At 32.9% G+C, this 13,212-nt stretch overlaps 1 protein-coding gene across 7 annotated transcripts in view; it reads right to left on the bottom strand.

The window, feature by feature from the left end:
- Positions 1 to 13,212, bottom strand: part of MAN1A2 (mannosidase alpha class 1A member 2) — a 209,681-nt gene that overhangs the window by 61,769 nt on the left and 134,700 nt on the right. The gene's annotated exons all lie outside the window — the stretch shown is intronic.

Raw genomic sequence — 13,212 nt, 5'->3', positions numbered from 1 at the left:
ATTCTTATTTTATCCTGTCTATACTTTTAATCCTATCCATTTTCACATTATAACTCCTAAGGCAACCATATTTTATCCCTGACTTTCTATAAATGCTGCCCTACATCCTTTAACTATTTCAAAACCCATATCATCCTTGAATTAAAAGAAAAATACCTCATTTTGTATAACCTTTCAGTCACTCATTGAGTACTATCATTGCTTTTCAAGTTAGTGAGAAAAGGATGGACTATTTGGTGGTTTATGGGAACTGGCCATCTATTGGGGGGAAATGCATATTAATATTTGGATGTTTAGCTCATAAAAATAAATTCGCAGTAGATTAATGATTTCAAAGTGAAACAAAACAGTAAGTATACCAGAAGAAAATAAAAGAAAACATCTGCTCTTTCTAAGCAGATGATCTTCTTAAACAAAACACAAAATGAAGGAGCAATAAAGGAAAAGATTTACCATAAATATAAGGAATCTGTAAGACAAGAAATAGAATGGGAAACGATATCCACAAAATACTGAAAGAAATAAGGATTAATGCCCTACACAAAGAACTCTGACAACTAAATAAGGAAAACTGACACAAGAAATTAGCCAAAAAAACAAACCATTCACAAGTAGATAATTAATATAAGGAAGGTCAACCCCATTAGTGGTCAGAGAAAAAAAACCTAATTAAAACAATGAGATTCCTTTTTTTTGTCATTTAATCAGCAAATACTTTAAAAGACTGATAACATCAATGTTGGTAAGGTTATAGTTCATAGTTGTTAGAACTGGAGGGAGATTTTGTGGTAACTATTTAAATTTAACCTCAGTTTTCTATTTCTGGCATTATCCTATAACAAAACTTATCAAATATACAAATATAGATATAAAAGAAAAAAGTTAATCAAAGCATTTTTCCATTAACAACATATATATATATAAGAAGTTCAAATATCTAGGAAGTGTCTACATAAAGTATAGTACAAACATACCATGCAGATCATTAAAGGAAATAAGGTAAATCCGTAATCTGATATTGGAGGATATCTATTATATGCTGTTGGGGTGGGGGGTGGGGGCAAGTTTCTGAATAATATAGTTTGATACTACTAAAAATGTATGTTTAAAGAATGTTATCATACCTACACACAGAAAAGGTTTGAAAAGAACTGTCAACAGTGATTATCTCTAAGGAAGGAGCCCCTCAATCTCTACTTATGTATTATGGGAATACATGTACCTTACATAATTGTCATCTTTTGTTGCAGAAAGTAATAAATGGGGGAAAAGTGGCATCATTCACTTTAAGCAATATATCTGCTGACACACTAATACTTCATTTTATCTTAAAGAGCCTGCATCTCAAATGCTATTATTTCTGTTTTCCTTTAGTTGTAAATGTACATTTTGATGAATTTTTACATATTTATACACCCACAAAAACACCACCAAAATAAACAGAGAGAACATTTAGAGTATCCCAGAAGTCTTCCTCATGTGATCCTCACAATCAATACCCAACCTCCAAAGATAACCATTTTTCAGACCATTTATTACTACTGATTTGTCTTGCCAAGTTCATACAAAACAGCCATTCATATAAAATGGCAACTTACTTTCATCTGATTTGTTAGCTTAACAATGTTGTTTTCTAAGTATCCAGAAGGACACCTCTCCTTTATATAAGCATACTAAGTCTCCACCATTAAATGATCAGGTACTAGAGAAGACACTTAGAGGAACAGAAGACAGTTAGAATATGACTCCTTATTCTAAGCTTCAAACTACACAAGAAAATTAATTTTTAACAGCTTTTAATACTCGTTATACTTAAAGAATTTTATAATGATGGTAATATATGATGACAAGTTTAGAGGATAAATTACCTACAGCATCTATACCCTTAGATGCTAAATTAATTTTAACAAATTTAAGTATTTTGTAGTTATAAAAAATTGTAAAAGATAACTCATGCTTGTAAAATATTAAAACAATATGGAAGAGCATAGAAAGGGAAAGTCTCTCATACTTAGTGGGTATATGAGACAGAATAAAGATTAGGGATACCTTTTGGACACATAATTTGGTAATAAAGAAGGCAGTGACTCTATATTTGGAGAGTAACTATTTAAAAACAATTCTATTAAAACAACTATGACAAAATATCCCATCAATTCCACTACCTAAATTTTGTGGTTATGTCAAAATGTCTTGACTTAAACTCAGCAAATGATACTATTACTATCTTAGCAGCTGCCCAATTTTTTCTTAGACTTTATCAGTTCTTTAAAATCATGCTGTACTTTAGTTGTCCTCATATTTTAACCATGACTTTCTTGTACAGCTTTTAGTTTTTCCCCAGATTTTCTAGTTGCCTTTCTACTCCCTCCCATCTTTTTATCATTTTTATTGTTTCCTAGCCTCTCAATCATGTTACTTATACTTACGTTGAGTCATCCCTCCCCGCTTATTCTCCTAGAGACCGTCCTCCCCATCTAGTTATTCTCTAAGTATCATCTTGAGACACTTCTCTTCTTGCTTTCCTGAGTTAGACCCATTATTTCCTCAATCCTGTCTTAGTTTAAACCTGGTTTATTGAGCCATATTCTTATATAATTACCCAAGAAAGAGTATGTAGAATGTAACTGCTGTCTGAAAATGTCTTTATTATGCTCCCCCCTCGTAATTTTATTTTACATAGGTATCATATTCAAGATTGGAATTTGAGTTTCCTGAAAGTACTGCTCCAACATCTTACATCAAATATTGCTAGTGAGAAATCTGATGTGATTTTATAGACTTAATGTGTTCTCAGTTCCCTTTCTCTCAGTTCCCTTTCTCACACTCAACTCACCTTTCTGAGCTTTAAAATCTTCATTTTGACACTGGTTCATTTTTGTCTACATTCTTTGCGCTACTTTTCAGTTCTTGGAAAATTCTCTTCTATTATTTCTCTGATTATTTTCTCTACTTGATCAGTTTCTCTTCTGAAACTCATTAGTTGAAAACTGGACCTTTTGATTTGATTCTCTAATATTTTCTCTCAAATTTTAATCTCTTAGTCTTCTTCTATAATCTGGGAATTTTTAAAAAATCATTTTTATCTTTTAGTCCTTTCATTGAAGTTTAAGGGTAAGCAATCATATTTTCATCTCTGAGCTCTTTTCTGTTCTCTAAGTGATTCTTTCTTCAGGTATCCTATTCATCTTTTATTAAGAATATATTATCTTTTCAGAGTTCTTTGAATAAAATAAAAGATTAAAAACGTTTGTTTATAGGACTGCCTCAGACTCCTCTGGGATTCCCTTTTGAATTTTAAATTTTTTTTTACTGTGAAATTTAACATATATACAGAAAACACAAATGTTATGCCCATTACAGAGAATATATCTGTATAATCTCTGTTCAGAATGTCAGTATTCTAAAAGCCTTTCATGTACCCTTTCTTAATCCCCCACCCCAAAAATAACCAGTATCTTGATTCTCTGGGCAATCACTTTGTTTTTTATACAGTTATTATATCTAACACTTTATCTCAGTCACTGTTGTTTTGTTTTTCCCATTGGTATATTTAATAAACAGCACTTTTGATTCTCTTGTGGCTTTTTTATCTCAATACTTTGTAAGATTCAATGATGTTGTTGTATATAGCTATCATTTATATGCATTGTTGTATGATATTCCATGGTGTTAGTCAACCATTATTATCCATGTTTAAGATTGAAGTTCTGGTTAGCTCATGAATTTACCTTGAATTTCCTTTGCAACCTGATACAACCAATATATATGAAATGTTTTTCAAGACAGCATCAGGCAACAAAGGACAGTGATCCCTGAGATGCAGAAGACAAAGAGGGTGAGTCCTGTGATGGCTCCAACATTACTGCCTCAAGAAAATTTTCAAGCAGAAGCAAAGGGAGGAAATAAGACACAGTCCATAAAGACCAAAGCAGCTATGGTGCATACGCCAGTGTCCCAGAAGGAAGAAACCTGCACAGAAAGAGAAACCTAGATATCTGCAAAGGATTTCCCTTGAGTATCAATAATGAGTACTAAGCAGCACACATATGTGAAGAAACTACCTGAGACTGGGAGAAGAACCACATGAAAGGATTGGAGGAGACCTTGCCTGGTGCTCACACAGAGCCTAAAGGTTATAATGCCTCTTCCCACCAAGTCAGTCCAGAAAAATTCACAATTTACAGAGCATTAAGTAGGGTACTCAAGAATATCTTGCCTTAGTAGAAAAAATTAGACCTAGACTGAGCAATATACCAGATGCCTCCTAAAAATTCATAAAAGCAAGACAGGAAAAGGTCAAATAATGGGCAAGTAACACTACTGTATCCTTGAACAAAGCACAAGAAGATTTATAGGAATATAAAAATATCCAGCACCCAGCAGGGTAAAACTGTCAAGCATCTAATCCAACATTACTCAGGCAGGCAAAGAGGCAGAAAAACAACTCCCAGTAATGAGCCGGAGGAGAGTAATGAATAATGAATTAATCAAAACTGATTCAAAGCTGACAAAAATGGTAGAATTACTAGAGGACATTAAGAGTTATTATAACTGCATTACTTGTGTTCAAAAAGATAAGTAGAGAGGAGGAAGATATAAAAAGGTCCAAAGTGAATTTAAAAAATGAAAACTACAGTGTTAGAGATAAAAAAGAAAAAAGAAAACCCACTAGGAGGGATTAACAGATTAGGCAATGCATAAGAAAAGATTATCAAACTTGAAGGTACTGCAATAGAAATTATTCAAGATGAAACACTAAGGAAAAAAGATCAAAATATATATATATATAGTTGTAGACACTGAAGGAGGCATGACAGAAAAATTATTTGAAGAAATAATGGCCCAAAACTTTCCAAATTTGATAACTCTAACTCACATAAAAATGAGAATTAATAGCATGAAAACCCTATTAGTAAAAAAAAAGGTTTCACATCAATGTCAGCTTCAACCTTAAGAAACAAAAAAAAGAAGAGGAAATTAAACACAAAGAAGGTAAAAAAAAAAAAGCAAATAATGCAGCTTAGGGCTCTCACAGACACATGAAATGATACTCAACATCACTATTTATTGGGGAAATGAAACTCGACACCACAATGAGATACCACCTTATACCAGTCAGCTGGCCATTATCAAAAACACAAAAAAATAAAAAACAACAACAGAAAAGAAAAAGGGTTGGAAAGGATATGGACAAAAGAGAACCCCTGTACACCCTTGATAGAATGTAAATTGGTGCAGGCACTAAGAAAAACTGTATAGAGGTTCCTCAAAATATTAAAAACAGAAATACCATAAAACCCAGCAATTCCACCACTGGGTATTTATCCCAAGAAAACAAAAACACCAATCTGAAAAGATAACTGCACCTCTAAGATCACTGTAGCATTATTTACAATAGGAAACACATGGAAACATTAGGCAATGAATAGATAAACATGTGGTACATATAGACAGTGGAGTATTAGTCATAAAAAAGGAGGATTGTGCCATCTGCAACAACATGGATGGACCTAGATGGTATTATGGTAAGTGAAGTAAGTCAGAAAGAGAAAGACAAATACCATATGATTTCACTTATAGGTAGAATACATAAAACAAACGAGCAAACAAAACAAAATAGAAAGACTTGCAGATACAAGAAACAAGTTGTAAGTTGCCAGAGAGGGGTTAGGGTGGCAGGAGAAAGAGGTGAAATGGATTAAGAAGTTCAAACTTCCAGTTGTAAAATAAATAAGTCATGGTGACATAACGTGGGGATATAACCATGTTTTACACCTAAAACTAATAGACATTGTATTTCAATTTGTGTTCAATTTAAAGACAATTAAATAAAAATAAATCATAGTTCAAAAAAGGTTAGGGCAAAATTCAATGAAACAAACTACAGACATTAAAAAAATATGAACTTAATACAAAAAACCTGGAAAAATTAGGTGAAACTGAACAAATTCTCTGAAATTATCAAAACTCACTCAAAATGACAGATAAGTGAACAATACTTTTTTGTCAAATAAATTTTAATTGTAGTTAAAATCTTACCAAAGTAAAACTCCCAGTCTAGATTATTATATTGGTAGTGCTGCCATTGCTATAGGGCAGGCAGGGGGCAGCCCTGCCTACAACAATCACAGCAGAAGCACCGCTGTTCTGATCAGACCAGCAAGGCACACTGAGATAGGCCACAGCCCACAGACAGACAGACAGACAGCCATGCCCACAGCCCACCAGCATCTGGGGCTCCACCACAAAAGAGAATCAGGCACTGGAGAGTAAAGAGTCTTGAGCTTCTGGGCACCACAGGACACCTTCTTAATAAAGCCACTATTCTCTAGACCAGGAAACATAGCAGCTCTATCTAACACAAAAAAAGAAACACAGAACCCTGACAAAATTAGGAGGGAAAGGCATATGTTCCAAACAAAAATGCAGGATAACACATCAGAAAGAGGGCTAAATGAAATGCAGATCACCAACATTCTTGATAAAGATTTCAAAGCAACAATCATAAACATGCTCAATGATCTATGCAAAAGTATTGATCATCTCAGGGAGAACTTCAAAAAAGAGATGGTAAAGTTTAAAAAGAGCCACCCAGGATGGGAGAATACAGTAACTGGAATGAAATATACAATGGAGGGACTGAATAATAGATTGCTCCAAGTAGAGGAGACAATCAATGAGATGAAATTAGAGAACAGGAAAACAATGAAGCTAAGGAATAGAGAGGAAAAAAGAATTTTTAGGAACGGAAGAATGCTGAGAGAGCTGTGTGACAACTCTGAATGAAACTCTGAATGAAACAATATTCACATAACAGAGGTACCAGAAGAAGAGAGAGACAAAGGGATAGAATGTCTCTTTGAAGAAGTAATTGTTGAAAACATACCCAATCTGGGGAAGGAAATAGACACTCAGGTCATGGAAGCACCAAAAGCCATGAACAAAAGGAACCCCAGGATGAGAACACCAAGATATATAATAATTAAAATGGCAAGATTAAGGATAAGGAGAGGGTAATGAAAGCAGCCAGAGATAAAAGAATACTTGTAAGGGAAACCCTGTTAGACTATCAGCAGACTTCTCAGCAAAAACTAAATATAGAAATACCATATGACACAGTAATTCCACTTCTAGAAATTCACCCCAAGAAAACAAAATCCCTGATTCAAAAAGATATATGCACCTCTATTTTTATCAAATTATTTACAATAGCCAAGATATGGAAGTAACTTAAGTGTCCATCAATAGATGAATCGATAAAGAAGATGTTGTACATATACACAATGGAATATTATTCAGCCATAAAAAAGAAATACTGTTACTTGCGACAACATAGATGGACCTAGAGGGTATTATGCTAAGTGAAATAAGCCTGGAGAAGAAAGACAAATACCACACGATTTCACTTTTTTGTGGAATCTAAAAACAAATCAAAACAAAATGAACAAAATAGCAGTAGACTCATAAGAAACTGAGAAGTGACTGATGGTTACTATGTGGGAGTGGTTGGGATGGGTGGGTGGGGATGATGAGGGATATAACGGGGCACAAAAATAATCGATCACATTAAAAGTTGGTCATGGCAGTGGTATAGTACAGCATGAAGAAAAAAGCCAATGATTCTGTAACATCTTCCTATGCTGACAGCTGGTAACTGCACTAGTGAGGGTGAGGATTTAATAATATGGATAACTGTTGAACTGCTGTGTTGTACACCTGAAACCAATATAAGATTATTTATCAACTATATTCAATAAAAAATAAATAAATAAAAGAGATAAGAATACTTCACAACTCATTCTGAGGCCAGCTTTACAATGATATCAAAACCAGACAAAAACAAAAAAGGCTACAAGGCAACAGCTTTCCTTTGACAAATCAAATTTAAGAAAATATTAAAAGGATAATACATCAGGAATAAGTATGATCCATCCTAGAAATGCAGGGATGGTTTAACAATTTAAAAAGTGAATCAATGTAATTCATTATATTAACAAACCAAAAAAAGAAAACAGATGGGAGAAATAGCACTTGACAAAATTTGACAACTATTCTGGATAAAAACTCTCAGGCAAACCAGGAAAAGGGAACTCTTTCAATCTCACAAAGGGCATCTGCTGAGAAAACCTAGAGCTAGTGTCCTACTTAATAGTGAAAGACTAAATGCTTTCTTTCTAAGATCAGAAACAAGACAAAGCTGTTCACTTTTATCAGTTTTCTTCAACACTGGACTGCAGGTTCTAGCAAATGCAATTAGTCCAAAAAAGAAATTAAAATTAATTTACATCCATGGCATCAACATTGGAAATGAAGAAAGACTGTCTTTACTTAGAGATGACAAGATTTTCTATGTAGAAAATTTGATAAGACTCTACAAAAAAGCTACTAGAACTAAAAAGTGAGGTTAGCATGTTGCAGATACAAGATTAATATACTAAAATTAATTTTATTTCTATATATTAGCAATATTTCATAAATTGAAGAAATACCATTGAAAATATGAAATATTCATGGATAAATGTGAAAAAACATGTGAAAGGCCTGTACACAGAAAACTACAAAATATCTTTGAGAGAACTTTTAAAGAACACCTAAACTAATGTAAAGAGATATAATCTGTTCATGGATTGGAAGATGTCAATAGTCTCTATAGTGTTAAGATTATGTTAAGATGTCAACTGTCCTCAAACTGATCTATAGATTTTAAAGCAATCCAATCAAAATCCCAGTGGGCTTTTCTATAGAAATTGACAAGGTCATTCTAAAACTAATAGGCAAACACAAAGGGCCTAGATAACCAAGACAGTTTTGATAAAGAATTAATTTAGGAGGATTAGCATAGATTTCAAGACCTGTAACAAAGCTACACTAATCTAAATTCCACTGGCATAATGATAAATACATTAACAGGTCAGAATAGATTCCAAAAATAAACTCACACATATATGGACGACTGATTTTTTTTGGACAACTAATTTTTAACAAAGGTGTAAAGACAACCAGGTGGAGAAAGGAGAGTCTTTTCAACAACTGGTGCTGAAATAATTACATATCCATATGCAAATTTAAAAAAAGAACTTTGATCCCTTTATAAAACTCAAAGTGGATCATAAATCTAAACATAAAACCTAAACTAGCAAACAGGAAAATATAGAAGGAAATCTTTGTGACCTTGAGTTAGGCAAAGATTTCTTAGATATGATACCATAGAACAATTCATAAAAACAAATTGATAAAATGGACTTCATAATTAGAGTCTTTTGCTCTTTAATACTAAGACAATGAAAAGTCAAAGACAGGGAGAAATTACTTGCCAAAAACATATCTGATAAAGGACTTCTATCTAGAATATATACTAAGTTCTCAAACCTCAGAAATTATGAACATAATCAACTTTTCCAAAATTGGATTGGAAAAAGATTTGATCACTGAAATTGGGAATACTGGAGGGGGAAATGTCTTAAAGTGGAAGGAGTATGAATTTTGGGCATGTTGAATTTAAGGTGCTAGTTGGATATTTAAATGGATATGACAAACAGACAATCAGATATGTGGACATTAAGAGAGAGCGCTCTAAGTTGGGGGTAATACATTTGAGAGTTATCAATATATAAAATGGATTTGAGCCATGGAGAGAATTTATGGAGTGATGAAAGAACACAAATGGTACTTTGGAGCATGACACTTACACAAGGAGTTATTAATATACAGGAATTTTTAAATTTTGCACTTTCACCTCAGACACATATTTCTGGATATGCAATAAATCTAACAAAAGAATTAATAGATGAGCATGGAAGAAAACAAGAAAAAGGAAATATAGCAGGACTAAAGGAGGTGAAATAATAGGGAAAAAAGGAGGGAAAGGTCAAAGTCTTTGGTATCATAATTAAAGGAAAATGTTCCTTAGATCTCTGAGTTGTTGCCAAGGTTTACAGATACAGTTGTAGGTTACTGAGGATATAGGGCATAGTCTCAGTTCTACCTGCCAGGTTTACTCAAGCTCTTTCTAGACTGTTGCTCTAATGGATGGTGGTATGTTTAATACATGAATACACTGCAGAAGCTTGAGATCCATGGTAACTATGGAATTTATACCCCAGTGGTCTTTCTTAAACCATGAACCACATCTGCTTGGTGAAGCATGTTACTCCAAGGTCCTTTTGATATTCAGAAACTGGTAACACATTATAAAGCACTATTAAATTTCAATGATTCATATGCTCTATCTTAGCACGTCATGAAGTTAATGGCAGATTTCTACTAGAAGCTATTTCTCGAAGTATTCTTATAGGAAATTCTACAATAAAAATATTTGTATCACGTTATAGTTCAGAAGCATTTTTAAATATATTACCTCATAAATATGATGAACATCATCAACTTATTTAAATAAGTACAAGTAGAACAGATGAAGAAACAAAGGCAGAGAGAAGTTAAGTAACTTACCTAAATGACTAAAGCAGAAGAGCCATGGTTAGTCTTCTAACTCCAAATATTATTTCCATTCTAGTTTTTTCCACATTTTTAATATAGCAGTATAAAATTTAATGAATCAGTAATGACCAATCTTCTATATTTTCTTCACTTTAGTCACTTAATAGCATAGGCCAAGCATTTTAATTATAAAACAAGTGAAATAAGGAAATTTAAAAAAGGAGAAAATACTAATAGTTTACCTTTAAATCTACGTTCCTTACTATATTCTTTTATATCTGTTGACAAGTAATTTTCCTGAAGATAATTACCAGTAAGTATTCTCTTTGATTGCTATGGGCATGTCACAGGCATTTATCATTACTCTAATTATGATACAGTTAGCCAAAGCTGAATTGTTAAATTTCAGTTTAATTCAATGTTTGTTTTGCAGACTATTTATAGGTATGACAGATGTATACTGCTCAAAGGTAATAATGGAATTTGATATACTTCTCAGGAGCTGAAAGAAAATATACAAAAACATTAAAAGGAGCAAATTGGATAATTCAGTAAGGATTGAAGCGGTTCAAAGGCTATCAGGGCAGCTCCCCTAGAATTTTAAAGACCTCTTGCCAAAATAACCAGCGAATAGCTCTTTTTATAACATTCAACAAGTTAATAACTGTTGAGAATGAATATATTCTGAAGCATTAATTTGAACTTATTTTGTGGAAAAAAATAAGGAAAAATGAAAGAATTATTTCATTGCAAGTTTTTTATGTGGTGAAATATATATGGCATGAATGTTGTCATTGTATCCATTTCTTAAGTGTATGATTCAGTGGCATTAATTACATTCACTTTAAAACAATAATCACTATTTTCAAAATTTTTTCATCACCCCAAATACAAACTGTACCAAATAAGCAATAACTCACCATTTTTCTGTCTTAACCTAGCCCCTGGTAGCCAATAATTCACTTTCTGTCTCTACAAATTTGACTACTCTACATATTTGAATAAGTAGAATCATACAATATTTGTCCTTTTTATGAGTGGCTATTCATTTAACATAATGTTTTCAAGGTTCATTTATGTTGCAGCATAAATATCAGAACTTCATTCCTTTTAATGCTAGATTATATTCCATGGTGTGAATATACCACTTTGTTTACCTACTCATCTGTTGACACTTTGGTTGTTTCCACCTTTTGGCTATGTGATACAGTTGCTGAGAACATTAGCATACAAGTATTTGCTTGAGTCTGTATTTTCAAATCCTTTGGGTACATACGTAGGACTTGAATTGCTTGGATCATATGGAATTCTGTTTAAATTACTGAGGAAGTGCCACACGTAGGACTTGAATTGCTTGGATCATATGGAATTCTGTTTAAATTACTGAGGAAGTGCCACACTTTTTCACAGAGGCTGCACCACTTTACATTCCCACCACCAAAATACAAGGGCTCCAATTTCTTCACATCCTTGCCAACACTTATTTTCTGTCTTTTTTATTATAACCACCCCACTAGGTGTGAAGTGGCATCTCATTGAGCTTTTGATTTGCATTTCCCTATTGACTGTGATGCTGTTAAATTTATTTTCCATTTGTATATCTTCTTTGGAGAAGTGTCTATTCAAGTCCTTTGCCCATTTTTTAATTGGATGTTTCTCTTTGGTTGTTGAGTTGTAGAAATTTTTATTTATTCTGTATATTAAGCCCATATCAGAAATGTGATTTGCAAGTATTTTCTCTCCTTCTGTAGGTTGTCATTTACTCTCATGGTAGTCCTTTACTGCACCAGTTTTATTGTTTTAATAAAATCCCATTTATCTATTTTTTCTACTGTTGACTTTGCTTTTGAAGAAACTATTGCCAAATCCAAGGTGATGAAGATTTGTCCCTGATTTCTTCTAAAATTTTTATTGTTTTGGTTTTTAAATTTAGGGTCTTTGATGCATTTTGAGTTAATTTTTGTCTATGGGATAACTCAATTTTATTTTTCACATGGCTATCCCAGTACCATTTGATGAAGAGAAAAAAGTTATATTTTTAACAATTAAAATGCCATCAATTCCATACTGGTGGTCATTTTAAAGGCTGGCAATTTTCAAACAGTGACTTTTTTTCAATATTCTAAGATTTTGGTATGGAGATCATACCCTTTTATTTAAAAATGTTTTTCCACAGTGAAGGAAACCATTAACAAAACAAAAAGGTAACTTATTAAATGGCAAGAGAAACTTACAAACAATATATTCAATAAGGAGTTGATATCCAAAATATATACTGACTCATATACTCAATAACAACAACAAAAACCACGCAATTAAAATACAGGCAGAGGACCTGACAAACATTGTTTTCAAAGAAGACATAAAGATGGAAGGTACTCAACATCAACAATCACCAAAGAAATTCAAATCAAAACCATGATGAAATACAACCTCAAAACTGTCAACATGGCTATTATCAAAAAGACAAGAAGTAACAAGCACTGGCAAGGATGAGGAGAAAAGGGAACCTTCACACACAGTTGATGAAAATATAAATTGGTACAGTCACCACAGAAAACAATATGGAGGTTCCTCAAAATATTAAAAATAGAACTACCACACAATCCAACAATTCTATTTCTGGGTATTATTCCAAAGCAAACAAAACATCAATCTGAAGAGATATGCCCCCCTATGTTTGCTGTAACATTATTTGTAATAGCAAAGATATGGAAGCAACCTAAGTGGGCATTGACAGGTGAATAGATAAAGAAGATGTGGCATGTGTGT

This window comes from Manis javanica, chromosome 4 (genome assembly GCF_040802235.1).
Source record: "Manis javanica isolate MJ-LG chromosome 4, MJ_LKY, whole genome shotgun sequence".
NCBI lineage: Eukaryota > Metazoa > Chordata > Mammalia > Pholidota > Manidae > Manis > Manis javanica.
This window is presented reverse-complemented; position numbering and strand designations above follow the sequence as displayed.